This window comes from Onychomys torridus, chromosome 16 (assembly GCF_903995425.1).
Source record: "Onychomys torridus chromosome 16, mOncTor1.1, whole genome shotgun sequence".
Classification (NCBI taxonomy): Eukaryota; Metazoa; Chordata; class Mammalia; order Rodentia; family Cricetidae; genus Onychomys; species Onychomys torridus.
The window spans coordinates 6,982,406-6,994,542 of record NC_050458.1 but is presented as its reverse complement, the minus strand read 5'-3'; the positions used below and the strand labels follow the sequence as shown (position 1 = coordinate 6,994,542).

The 12,137-nt window shown below is 40.9% G+C and overlaps 1 protein-coding gene across 25 annotated transcripts in view; it reads right to left on the bottom strand.

Annotated features, from left to right (window-relative positions):
• The window catches only part of Rims2 (regulating synaptic membrane exocytosis 2), a 465,362-nt gene that overhangs the window by 78,703 nt on the left and 374,522 nt on the right, over positions 1 to 12,137 (bottom strand). The window lies entirely within an intron of this gene.

The following is a 12,137-nucleotide window of genomic DNA, read 5'->3' as shown; positions in this document are numbered from 1 at the left end:
TGGAGTTTTGGATGGCTGTGAGTTGCCACAAAGGTGCTGGGAGCCAAGCTCAGGCCCTTTGCAGGAACAGCAAGTGTCCTTAACTACTGAGCCATTTCTTCATTCCATAAGAAAAAAATTACGTTTGCTTCTAAAAGTGGTGCTGGGAAGGCAGCTCAGCTCTGCAAGCATGAGGACCCGAGACTGACTCCCAGTCCATGGAAAAGCCAGGCATGGCTGAGCATGTCTGTAACCTCAGCACCGGAGGGCAGCGACAGGCAGACTCACAACAACAACAACAACAACAACAACAAACGCCTGGGCAAGCAAGCCTGGTCCACAGAGGTGAACTTCAGTTCAGTGAGAGACATTGACTCAGGGCAATGATGCAGACAGCAGGGTAGAGGGTGGTGATGCAGACAGCAGGTAGAGGGCGGTGATGCATACAGCAGGTAGAGGGCGGTGATGCAGACTGCAGGGTAGAGGGTGGTAATGCAGACAGCAGGGTAGAGGGTGGTGATGCAGACTGCAGGGTAGAGGGTGGTAATGCAGACAGCAGGTAGAGGGCGGTGATGCAGACTGCAGGTAGAGGGCGGTGATGCAGACTGCAGGGTAGAGGGTGGTGATGCAGAATGCAGGTAGAGGGTGGTGATGCAGACTGCAGGGTAGAGGGTGGTGATGCAGACAGCAGGTAGAGGGTGGTGATGCAGAATGCAGGTAGAGGGTGGTAATGCAGACTGCAGGTAGAGGGTGGTGATGCAGAATGCAGGTAGAGGGTGGTAATGCAGACAGCAGGTAGAGGGTAGTGATACAGACAGACACTTATGGACTGTTCTGGCTCTCAATGTATGCACAATGACACATGTACCCCAGACTCATATACAAGCACTATTCTACACACCACACACAAAAATAGAAAATAAAAAATAAAAGTAATGTGAAGGCTAACCTTAACATGAAAATATTCTTTGGATATAAATTTGACCACAGAACTACAAACTTGTGTTTGAACAATCGACAATGTTTAAATGGACACATGTCGAGAAGATAAGTAGTACCACTGACTGCAAGTGTAAAGTAGGTTAGGGTCACACTTTGAAAAACAGTATGCATTGTAATTTACCTGCAACACTTTACTGTAATACAATAAAGCATTCTGTAATCACTGAAAATTTTCAGAGAATAAGAATACGCTTTAAAGCTACATACATATTTTGGCTGGCATCTACTCATTATCTGAGGCTCATATTGATTCAAATCTATCCTTCAAACTGACATGGCGAAACCTGCTGGACATTCCGAAGTCTGACAAGAAAATAAAACAAAACCCCTCTAAAACCTTTTCTACAGATTTTTCAAGAACAAATATTATTATTCATAATGACTCATTTATCCTTGCAAAGTGTCTTTTGCAGAAGTTGTCTTACATTTGCCTGATGACAGCAGACCATGGAAAAGTGGTCTGTTGCCCTTAATGATTCTGAGCATTTATTGCACAAGTCAGGCAACATGATTTGTAGGTACCACATGCAACTTCTACTGTTCCCTCAGGTGCCTGGAATCAGGAGCTCTCCATCAGAGCTGCCACAGCAGTTTTAGTGAGCATTGCAGCACCAATCTAGAAAACTCTATCAGAAAAGGATGGGTCCCTGTCTGTTCTCTTTGGCCTTTGGATTCAGAACCACAGCAGAGGCCTAGACTGCTTTCAGAGACAGCACTGCTCTCGGGTCTTTTGTGTGCCTAGAAGAAGCAGCTCAGGGTAGAAAAAGACAGACAAGAAGCAACATGACAAAAATCCAAATGAGGGCAGGGCAGACACAACACACAACACCAGACCACAGGGCCCAGCGCAGACTCAAATGTTCACCAGCTCCATGTTTGTGGCTACTGGAGTTATTTCTAAACAATGTGTGCACATGCATAGGTGCTTGCATGTGATATGACTTTATGTCATGTCAATGATCATCACAGCTCAAACCATGGAGAAAGAAAGTAAGTCAGAGTGGATATGAGGGCGGACTCGCAGGGGGCTATCATGTTAGCATCTAGCACCTAGCTAAGACTCATTCAGTTAGAACTGAATCCACACACATCCTATAGAAGATTAAATGACTCTTAATCACAGATAAGCAACCATTGTTCACTGTTACAATCACACAGTTCTTACCTCTTTGTCCTATGCTAGTAGCTTTATTTTTGAAGGAGTTTATATATAAAATTTCCATGATTATTTACTGACCACTAGAGAAAATATTATTCATGTAAAAACATGCCAATAAATACCTGATTTTGAATATTTGCTTAGCTAATATTTGTGCATCTAGACTATATTCCAGTCATGATTTCCTTGTATAAGTTTGTTTTCTATGACAATCAGTCACCATGATGAAAGAAGACCATCAGGATGTTAGATGTTTAACCCTTTTCCCCCTTTTTATGTTCTTCCATTGACACGTGTGGAGGTCAGAAGACAACGTGGGACAACTTGTGGGAGTCAGCTCTCTTCTTCTATCACATGTCTGAGGGACTGAGCTCAGGTCCTCAGGCCTGGCAGCAGGCACACTCGCCAGTGCATTTACCAGGGGAGCCAACATGCCAGCCCTTGCCCTTCTTTCTAGATCCCAACTCAATCTGCCCTGCAAAGACTGTGCCTTGCTGCTCTGGAGTGGCAGCTCACTAGGCAGAGTGCTAGTCCTTCGGGGTTAGGAAACACAATGGGACTGGAATTGACCTATGGGAGTTAGGAGAGCCACCTCTCAGTCGAGTGCTCAGTGTTTAGAGTTTTCTAATCTAATTGTAAGATGGAATGAAGGAAGTAATAACATGACAAGACAATGCAGGAAGCAAAAGAGGAACAGTGTCAGGGTTTTCTGGAGCAAATATATTTCCTCTACTAAGAATTTCTAACATAAATGTGAGGCATTGCGTGTACTTTTATCTGTGACCCCCTTGAGCAAATAGACAAACGGACAAATAAAATATATTCCTTAAGAATGTCAAAGAGCAATGCTTGTCATTTATTCTACACTAGAGTCAAAACTACATGAAGCAAGCAGTGAGCTTCTTTTGTTCAAAAGTCTAGGTTTCAAAATCATGCCTGCCACCATTCTTATTTTATAGACTCTTCTCCCCAACACTACATAACTTAAGTTTCTCAAATGCTCCTTTTACATGGAAGGAATTTAAGTGGGGTAATATTGCTTTTAAATGTTATGCTTTTAAATGTTAAATATTGCTTTTTTAAATGTTACTTAATGTGGTGGGTTGAAAGAAAATGGCCTCCAAAGGGAGTGACACTATTAGTCGGTGTGGCTTTGTTGGAGTAGGTATGACCTTGTGGGAGTAGGCGTGACCTTGTTGGAGTTGGTGTGGCCTTAGTGGAGGAAGTGTGTCACTGTGTGTAGGCTGTAAGGTTTCTTTTTCTCAAGCTTTCCTTGGTGTGATAGTCAGTCAACTTGCTATTGCCTGCAAGATGTAGGCCACTCAGCTATTTCTCTAGCATCATGCCTGCTTGCATGTCCTTATGCTCCCTGCCATGATAGACTGAACCTCTGAATAGTAAGCAAGCCACCACAATTAAATATTTCCTTTATAAAAGTTGCTGTGGTCATGGTGTCTCTTCACAGCAGTAGTCAACCCTAAGTAAGACATTTAAGATTAGGCAAAAATGTTACCTGACGTAAGGTAAAAAATGCACTAATCCTTACAATGAGGTCATCACTTCGACCTGGGCATACATAGCAGGAGGTCCAGCAAAGGTCACCTGGGATTCACACATCTCGTAAGGAATTCGATCACCTAGTGGAGGCTAACTGAACTTATTTATGACATACACTCTGGCTGTTATTCAGGTATAACTGAGTTATCGAGGCTGTCAGTGAGATTCAGTTGCCACACTATATGAAAAGGGGACAGCGAGAACAGAAACTTACCCAGAAGTTTTTCTAAGGCTTTCCATCTCCTTTCCTTCTGGCTCTCTTAGGTAGCTTGCTCCACTGTCCAATGTCTCCGAAATCCTCTTTCCTCTGCCTTTTCTCTCACCCTTTGCGCCCTCACATTCTTGTAAACAGAACCATCCTAGATGGCACACCTGTCATTTCAATCACTCTTTTGTAAATACCCTCCACTTGTTAATGTTGCTCTTCATATGGCAACCAAACGGCTGACTCCTTGATAAACCCTACAGTGTGGCTCCTCCATGCACAGGTTTCAATATTTAGGCAGTTTAAAACATTTTAGCAGGATGGCGCACCACATCTCATGGGAACAGCAGAAGTCAGAAGGCCGCACATCTGCTAGGCACAGCCCGCAAAGCTGAGCTACATGATGGCCACTGCGCCATTTTGGTTTTCATCTCCACATGTTGCATGTGGGGGGGGGGGGCTTTTAATATTTGTACAACTTGGGGATACTGGATTGATGGAAATTTTCCTATGAATCATTTATGCCTTCGCCCAGGAATACTGCTTCTAAGCTTCCCCAGGAAAGTCCTGAGTATACTATCCCTCCCACTTTAGGGAGATAGCCTTATCAGCTTGAAGGTCTTCCTTACCTTGGAGACTGTGGCACACATAAAAGATCCAGAGGTCTCTTCATGAGACCCAGAGACACTCTTGAAACATCTGTCCCTGTACTTACTCAGGAACAAAGTAAACTTTAAAAGGTCAACAAGATTTGGTGGGCTAGAGGAGTTGGTCACAGTTCAGATTACAAGCCTCTTCCCGCTATATACTCAGGCAATTATGTGGTACATACGGCAACAAAGTTAGATTAGCTGAAGTTGTCTCTGCCCTACACAGGGACTTATATTGATGGACAAGGAATGGTGTAGAATGATGATAAAGGATGAAAGGGCAAGACCTCCCTTTCATAGAAAAGTTAGCAAATGCAGAGTCATTGTGGTCTCATATGATCAAGGAACAACAGAACGCCAGAATTAGACATATAAACAAATTCTAGGGCTGGGGATTTAGCTCAGTGGTAGAGCGCTTGCCTAGCAAGTGCAAGGCCCTGGGTTCGATCCTCAGCTCAAAAAATAAATAAATAAATAAAGAAAGAAAGAAAGGTAGAAAGAAAGAAAGAAAGGAAGAAAGAAATTCTATAAAGATATAAAATGTAAACATTACATTATGCCAGAATTTGAATAATAACTGCAGAAGCCTTGGCCTAAGGATTTTTCTTGTGCATTCTAACCATTAAGAGTTAATAATGCACTGCTTGGGACATGGCAATCTGCTCAGGCTGGCTTGGAGACTTTGTTTTGGTCAGCATCCTTGAAGCCACAAAAGCTATCAGCCTGAGAACAGGCTGCCATATGCCTCTAGATACTTAAAAATTGGGTTATGGGTTGATGGTTAAAAATGTTTGTAAAAGATAACTGTTTATCAGTGAAGACTAAACTTGAGTGAAAAATGACTGCAAAGGATAACTTCTGTTCTGTCACGGTTCATCAATGATAACTAGACTTAGGACCCTAGATGTGCAAGAAAAAAAGTTAAACTCATATCCAAAACCAAAAATGATATGATCTATGATTTAAAACATGAATCTATCCACACTTACTAAATTCTGTATAAATAAAGAAGCACTCTGAATGCTTGTCAGTCAGGCTGCAAGACTCTCTCAACCATCATGCCTAGCTCATTCTTCCTTCAACGACCCCTTACCTCCTCTCTGGGACCTGTCAACTGCCAGGGCTGCGTCTGGCAGCAGAGCAAACTGATTCTAGTAGAAGTCACTGTCGTCTACTTCAAAAGCCGGTTCACATACACTCTGTCCCACCCATCACAGCCTACACACCTTCATTCAACTCAGTCTTACACTTTTTGCTTCACTCTTGGCAAATAACTTTTTCTTAAATTTTCTAAAAAATAAGAGGGGGGGTGCATATTGAAAAAAAACTGTGCACTTCATTAACAATTATTTGTGTAAATAATTAGTGAAAACATATATAGGCATTTATGTTTAAGTTAGCAGTTGTTATATGAATTCTGGAAGCGTCTTTTCAGCTACCTACTTGTAAGGACTCAGACATTACAAATAATGGAGTCTTTCCTTAATGACCAAGATAATAACTATACATCTTATCTGTTTTCTGGATCGCAGAAGATATGGAACTTTAGGTAGACGAGCACAAGCTACAAGAGAAGTCCTGATGAAAACTGGCTTGAAACATTGCATGTCCTCTTACATTGACCTTACATCTCCTGCAGGCACCACTGCATGGGTTTTCTATCTTGAAAAGTATTAGGGAAATAACTGAAAGACCAAAATAGCTACACGTAAATGTACTTCTTGTCAAAGAGAGAGGTGGGGAGATTACTCAAATAGATTGTACTTGTGTATGAAATGATGAAAAAATAATTAAAAGAAATAACAAACAATTTTCCTTACGCCATAAATGTGCTTTATGTTTTCAGGTTCTTATAAAATATCTTGATCTAACCACTACGTCAAAACAATGGTTTCTAACACTGTCAAACATGCACTGAATGTTTGCCTTTGTTAAACACTCTTCTCCTGGCTTCTTGAACAATTCACAAACTCCCTTGAAGGTAACAGAGGTCCCTGGTTCCTGGGTAACAATGAAAAACCAACTTTTAAAGCGTGCTTGGAAACCAGGAGAGCTGGCTCACACTGACAACCCACGAGATTGAGCAGGAAGATTACGATGAGCTAAGGCTAGCCTATGTTACAGAGTAAGTTCCAGGCCAGCATGGGCTACAGTGTGAGCCCTTCCTTCAAGAGAACAAACAAAGTAATCCTATGAGCAGTATCATGTGTTGAGAGACTGCTGGTGGAGACGCAGCCCCCAAATAGTGTCATGGTGCTCAATCAGTGGCCTGAGAACTCCGTGAATGTGGTTTGGGTAAAAACCACCTATCAGTGTGACCTTTCCAAATACTATTTCTTCATTATAGAAATAGGGACAACTGTTTGCCAAGAGAATGTGAGAGGAAAATTTAAAAGTAACTGAGATGCTTTGTACTCTGTTTAGCCAGAGGTAAGCACTCAGTATCCACTTACCCTTCTAAAGATTAACTATTTGATGACATTTTATTCAAATTTTTCAATTTTGGTTTAAGTTTGAATAACAGCAATAACAATAGCCATTTGTGCTAAACATTGTTGTAAGCTGTTGATATATATAACAATTTAAGAATTTTTAATAATCTAAAATATGAATAATTTTATACCACTTAAATATCGGACAGAGAATCATAAAATTTAAGGAGGGGCTGACAAGATGGCTCAGCAGGAAAAACACTTACTATAATACCTAAGTTCAATGTGGTGGAAAGAGAGAACCAACTTTTACAAGTTGTCCTCTGACCTCCACCGCTAAAACACACAGACACTAATTAAGAAGTGAATAAATATATGTAAATACTTTTGAAAACACTCAAACTTCAGGCATGTGTTACAATCAAGCATCAAAAGGAAAAACAAAAAACAAAAAAGCAACCTGATCCAGTTTGCGCACCTGTCTTGCAGTGAGGTTTACTTTTTAAAGGGGCATATTGTTTAGTCAGTGACATTTACAAGTGTCTAGATGTCAACTTGACCGGAAGTAGAGGCGTTTCCGATTTCACCTGCTACAGTGACTGAGAGGAGGTATGGGCTCCATCCTTCCATTGGCTGCTCGGAACAAGGAGATGTTGTGTTTGGGGTAGGGCTGTCCTCAGCTGCTGGCTCTCCCTCCCAGGGAGGCCGCTGCTTACACCTTCACTGTCTCCATCCTGTTCTCTATTCATTAGCCTCTGACCAAGTCTTTCCTTCCCTTCTTGTTCTCCTGTTCAGAGATGAGACATTTATAGACATGACTATAAGTCAAGTGTTCTTTGCCCTCAGTTGGGCAAATTGACAAATAACATGCTACCTTTGGTTCCTAGCTCCTTTCATTACAGGCAGGACAAATTTGCTCCTCTTGGGCAAAGCTCTGGGAAAAAAGCCACACACTAAATTTTACCCTTAAATTATAAATATTGTCCAATTGGGAGAACACAGGAGGCACAAAATGTCCAGGAACATTAGTAGAGAGCAGTTTTCATCTCCAACTACTCACCAAGGTGACTTGGATTTTAAATAATACAGCACATAGGTATAGTCCCAGGAACCCTCTGGAAGAAGAGCTAGACATTTGCAGCTTGAATTTTCTCTACTTGTAACTGCAAGTGGCATACAGAATCCACTTAAGGAATTCTAACATTAGTTACTGAAAACTGACCTTATTAAAAATGTCTTTCTTGGTCATTTTGCTTTTGCAGAGTTCAGACAAGATGTTATGACTCAATTTTTGTCAATCGACCATGTGTAAAACATATTAAGTGGACTTCTCTAGCCCCACACTTTCTTTTTAGTTAAAAAAGAATACAACAACATCCCTTTCCCCTCAAAAAAACAGTGTCTATACCTTCTTCAGTTAGTTCTTAGCTTATCTGTGGCCTATGTTATTCTAAAGAGTACATACTAAAGAATGAGCTTGGAGAAAGTATTTTTTCTCATATACAGATATAACTACAGATTTAAAATTACTTTTCAGACTGGCTACTTCTTTTTTTTTTTTTTTTTTTTTTTTTTTCAGGACAGGGTTTCTCTGTGTAGTTTTGGATCTCACTCTCTAGACCAGGCTGGTCTTGAACTCTGCCTTCCCAGTGCTGTGATTAAAGGTAGATTAAAGGTATGCACCACCATCACCTGGCACTACTTCTTAATTTTAAGAACAAAATACTATATTAGTTCAGTAGGTGCCATAATTATACAGGCTTACTTTGGTTATTAATTACACATATAAGAAAGTGGGATTTTGCAATTTTTAATATCTTGAGACAACGTTCCTATTTTAAATTCCTAAGAATATTAACCCACAGGTGTTACTGAGGTTAAAATCTTTCTTAAATAAGAGTTAAAAAATTATTAGATATTTTGCTTGGTGGAGGTGGCACACATCTTTAATCCCAGCACTTGGGAGGCAGAAATAGGTGGATCTCTATGAGTTCAAGGCCAGCCTGGTCTACAGAGTGAGTTTCAAGGCAGCCAGGCAGTTATATGGAGAAACCCTGTCTCAAAACAAAACACTAAAAAACAAAAACCTCCCAGATTGTTATATATTATATATTTATGGAAATTACAATTTGAAGTGACTAGAAAAGAAGAAAAGTTAAAGCAAACACGTACTGGAGGCATGTGGAGGCTATGCTCTGTCAACCACAGCAGCAATCATGCTACTGAGTAAAACATAAAATGTGGAAATCAGAAAAAAATGCTAGATTTTTTTCAAAATAAAGGAATTCATTAACAAGAATATTTCCAACAAAATGAAATTAGATAAATTAGGAATTCTAGTTACTAGGATAGTGGTTTATTTGTCAGAGACAAGTCCAGCTTCAGCAACCAGATTTGTTCAGTTTAATTATTCCAGTTATAACACTGAAAATTTCTACAAAATTAATGGCGATAGGACATTTCCCTTATTTGTGGTTAATTTATCCATTTTATGCTATTATTCCATTAACTTAAGCCACATTGTGGTAGAAAAGCTGACAATTTTGGATTAAAAAAAACCCCACCAAGTTGCTTAACTATCATGTGGGCCTGAACAAGATTTGATATTGTGCTTTATAGAAAAGAAGACACAATTTGGGATAATCAAGTTAGGATTATAATACAAAAATTTTGTGAAAATTATGAAGAACTACAAGAATAAAAGATATTCTTATGTAATCACATATATATATATATACACAAAATAAGCCACTGTTTGCTCTACTTGTCAGTAGGTTAAAATATAACACGGTTTAATTTTAAGACAGTAATTTTTGACAAAATTCTTCCTTTTGATTTTTTCATGATTTAAAAATCACAGAATATGTCATAAATTCAAAGAAGTGCAAAACATACCCACTCAAAGAATAATTTAAAAATCAATACACTCGTGATCACTCTGCAAGCTAAGAAAATGCTTATATAATCCCTCCTCTCTCTCTCCTCTTTCTCACTGCTTGGACTCCTGGAGCTCCACCTGGGGTTTGGCCATGGATCTCTGCATCTGCTTCCATCAGTCAGTGGATGAGAGTTAGGGTGTTCAGCCATCTGATCACCAGAGTAGGTCAGCTCAGGCACTCTCTCGACCATTGCCAGTAGTCTACAGTGGAGGTATCTTTGTGGATTTCTGGGGACCTCTCTAGCACTCTGCTTCTTCCTATTCCTGTGGAGTCTTCTTTTATCATGGTATCTCTTTCCTTGTTCTCTCACTCTGTTCCTTATCCAGCTGGGATCTCCCACTCCTCTAAGCTCTCTTTCCCCCCTCTTCATTACTCCCCCTCACGTCAAGCTTGCTCGTGTAGATCTCATCCATTTCTCTGTTGTTGGACGATCCTTCTGTCTTTCTCAGGATCCTCTTTACTAGGTAGCCTCCCTGAAGTTGTGAGTTGCAGCTTGGTTATCCTTGGCTTTACATCTAGTATCTACCTATGAGTGAGTACATACCATGTTTGTCTTTCTGAGTCTGGGTTACCTCACTCAGGATGACATGAGACCATGATTGGAAAAAGCACAGGGACAAATAGCCAAACTAGTGGAAACACATGAACTGTGAGTCAATAGCTGAGGAGCCCCCATGGAACTGGACCAGGCCCTCTGGATAAGTGAGACAGTTGATTTGCTTGAACTGTTTAGGAGGTCCCCAGGCAGTGGAACGGGGACCTGTCCATGCTGCATGAGCTGGCTTTTTGGAACCTAGGGCCTATTCTGAGACACTTTGCTCAGCCTTGGTGCAGGGAGGAGGGAACTGGTCCTGCCTCAACTGAATGTACCAGGCTCTGCTGACTCACCAGGGGAGACCTTGCCCTGGAGGGGGTGGGAATGGGGGGGTACATTGAGAAGGAAGGCTGGGGGGGTGGGAGGAGGGAGGACAGGGGAATCTGTGGTTGATATGTAAAATTAAATTAATTATAAAATAAAAATATTTATAAAAAAAGCTAAGGAAGTGGCCTTTTAAAGGTCATTGGCAAGTAGAAATGGTTCATGCAAAGCTTGTAATAATTATAAAATTCAAAGCATACAGCTCATAAGGTGGAGTGAACTATTCAAGACTGGATGGTCAGCTCTCCAGCACTACACAGACTGGATGGTCAGCTCTCCAGTACTTCACAAACTGGATGGTCAGCTCTCCACAGCACTACACATACTGGATGGTCAGCTCTCCAGTACTTCACAAACAGGATGGTCAGCTCTCCAGTACTTCACAAACTGGATGGTCAGCTCTCCAGCACTACACAGACTGGATGGTCAGCTCTCCAGTACTTCACAAACAGGATGGTCAGCTCTCCAGCACTACACAGACTGGATGGTCAGCTCTCCAGTACTTCACATACTGGATGGTCAGCTCTCCACATTACTACACAGACTGGATGGTCATTTCTACAGTATTACATATGGGAGAAGAGAGGATGGTCAGCTCTACAGTCCTACATAGAGTTCACAGCCGGAGAATTTGTTTGGAAAAACCTCTCCTCGTGGTTTATGAGCCTGATTTGAGAGGAATACTACAAAACTTCTTTACTGGAGTACTAAATAACTTCTAAAGGTCCTTTCAATTATGGCCTTTGGTTTTCTGTATATAAGTAAATGAGAAAGAAATGAGGAACTAAGAATTTAAGAATGAGCCATGAGATAGAAGTTGAATGCACTCACTAATTAGGGAGAAGAAAGAGGAGGAGACTGAGACAGTTGAGTAGGTAAAGGTGTTTGCCCTGATTCCAATCCTGACCTCCTGAGTTTGATCCATGGGTCGCACATGATGGAAAGAGAGAACCAACTCCTGCAAGTTGTCCTCTGGTACCCACATGCTCAGTGTTGCACCCTACCCGTACTCCATAGACAAAACCAATACATGTAATAAAAGAATTAAGAATCATGACTACAATCTTTACTTTTCAAATCATCGTTCACACTCATTATATAAGTTTGGGTATTTTAATGCCCAAACCTCATCTTTTAAGTGTATGGGCATGGGCATTTCTTTATTCATCCATTTTTCACAAAAACTCATGAAGGAACTACATGGAGGCGCTCAGAGAAACACATGCTACCTCCAGAAAGCTGAAAGTTCAGCATCAAGGCAATACCATTGCTCGCCAAAAGCAGCATCATGGAAA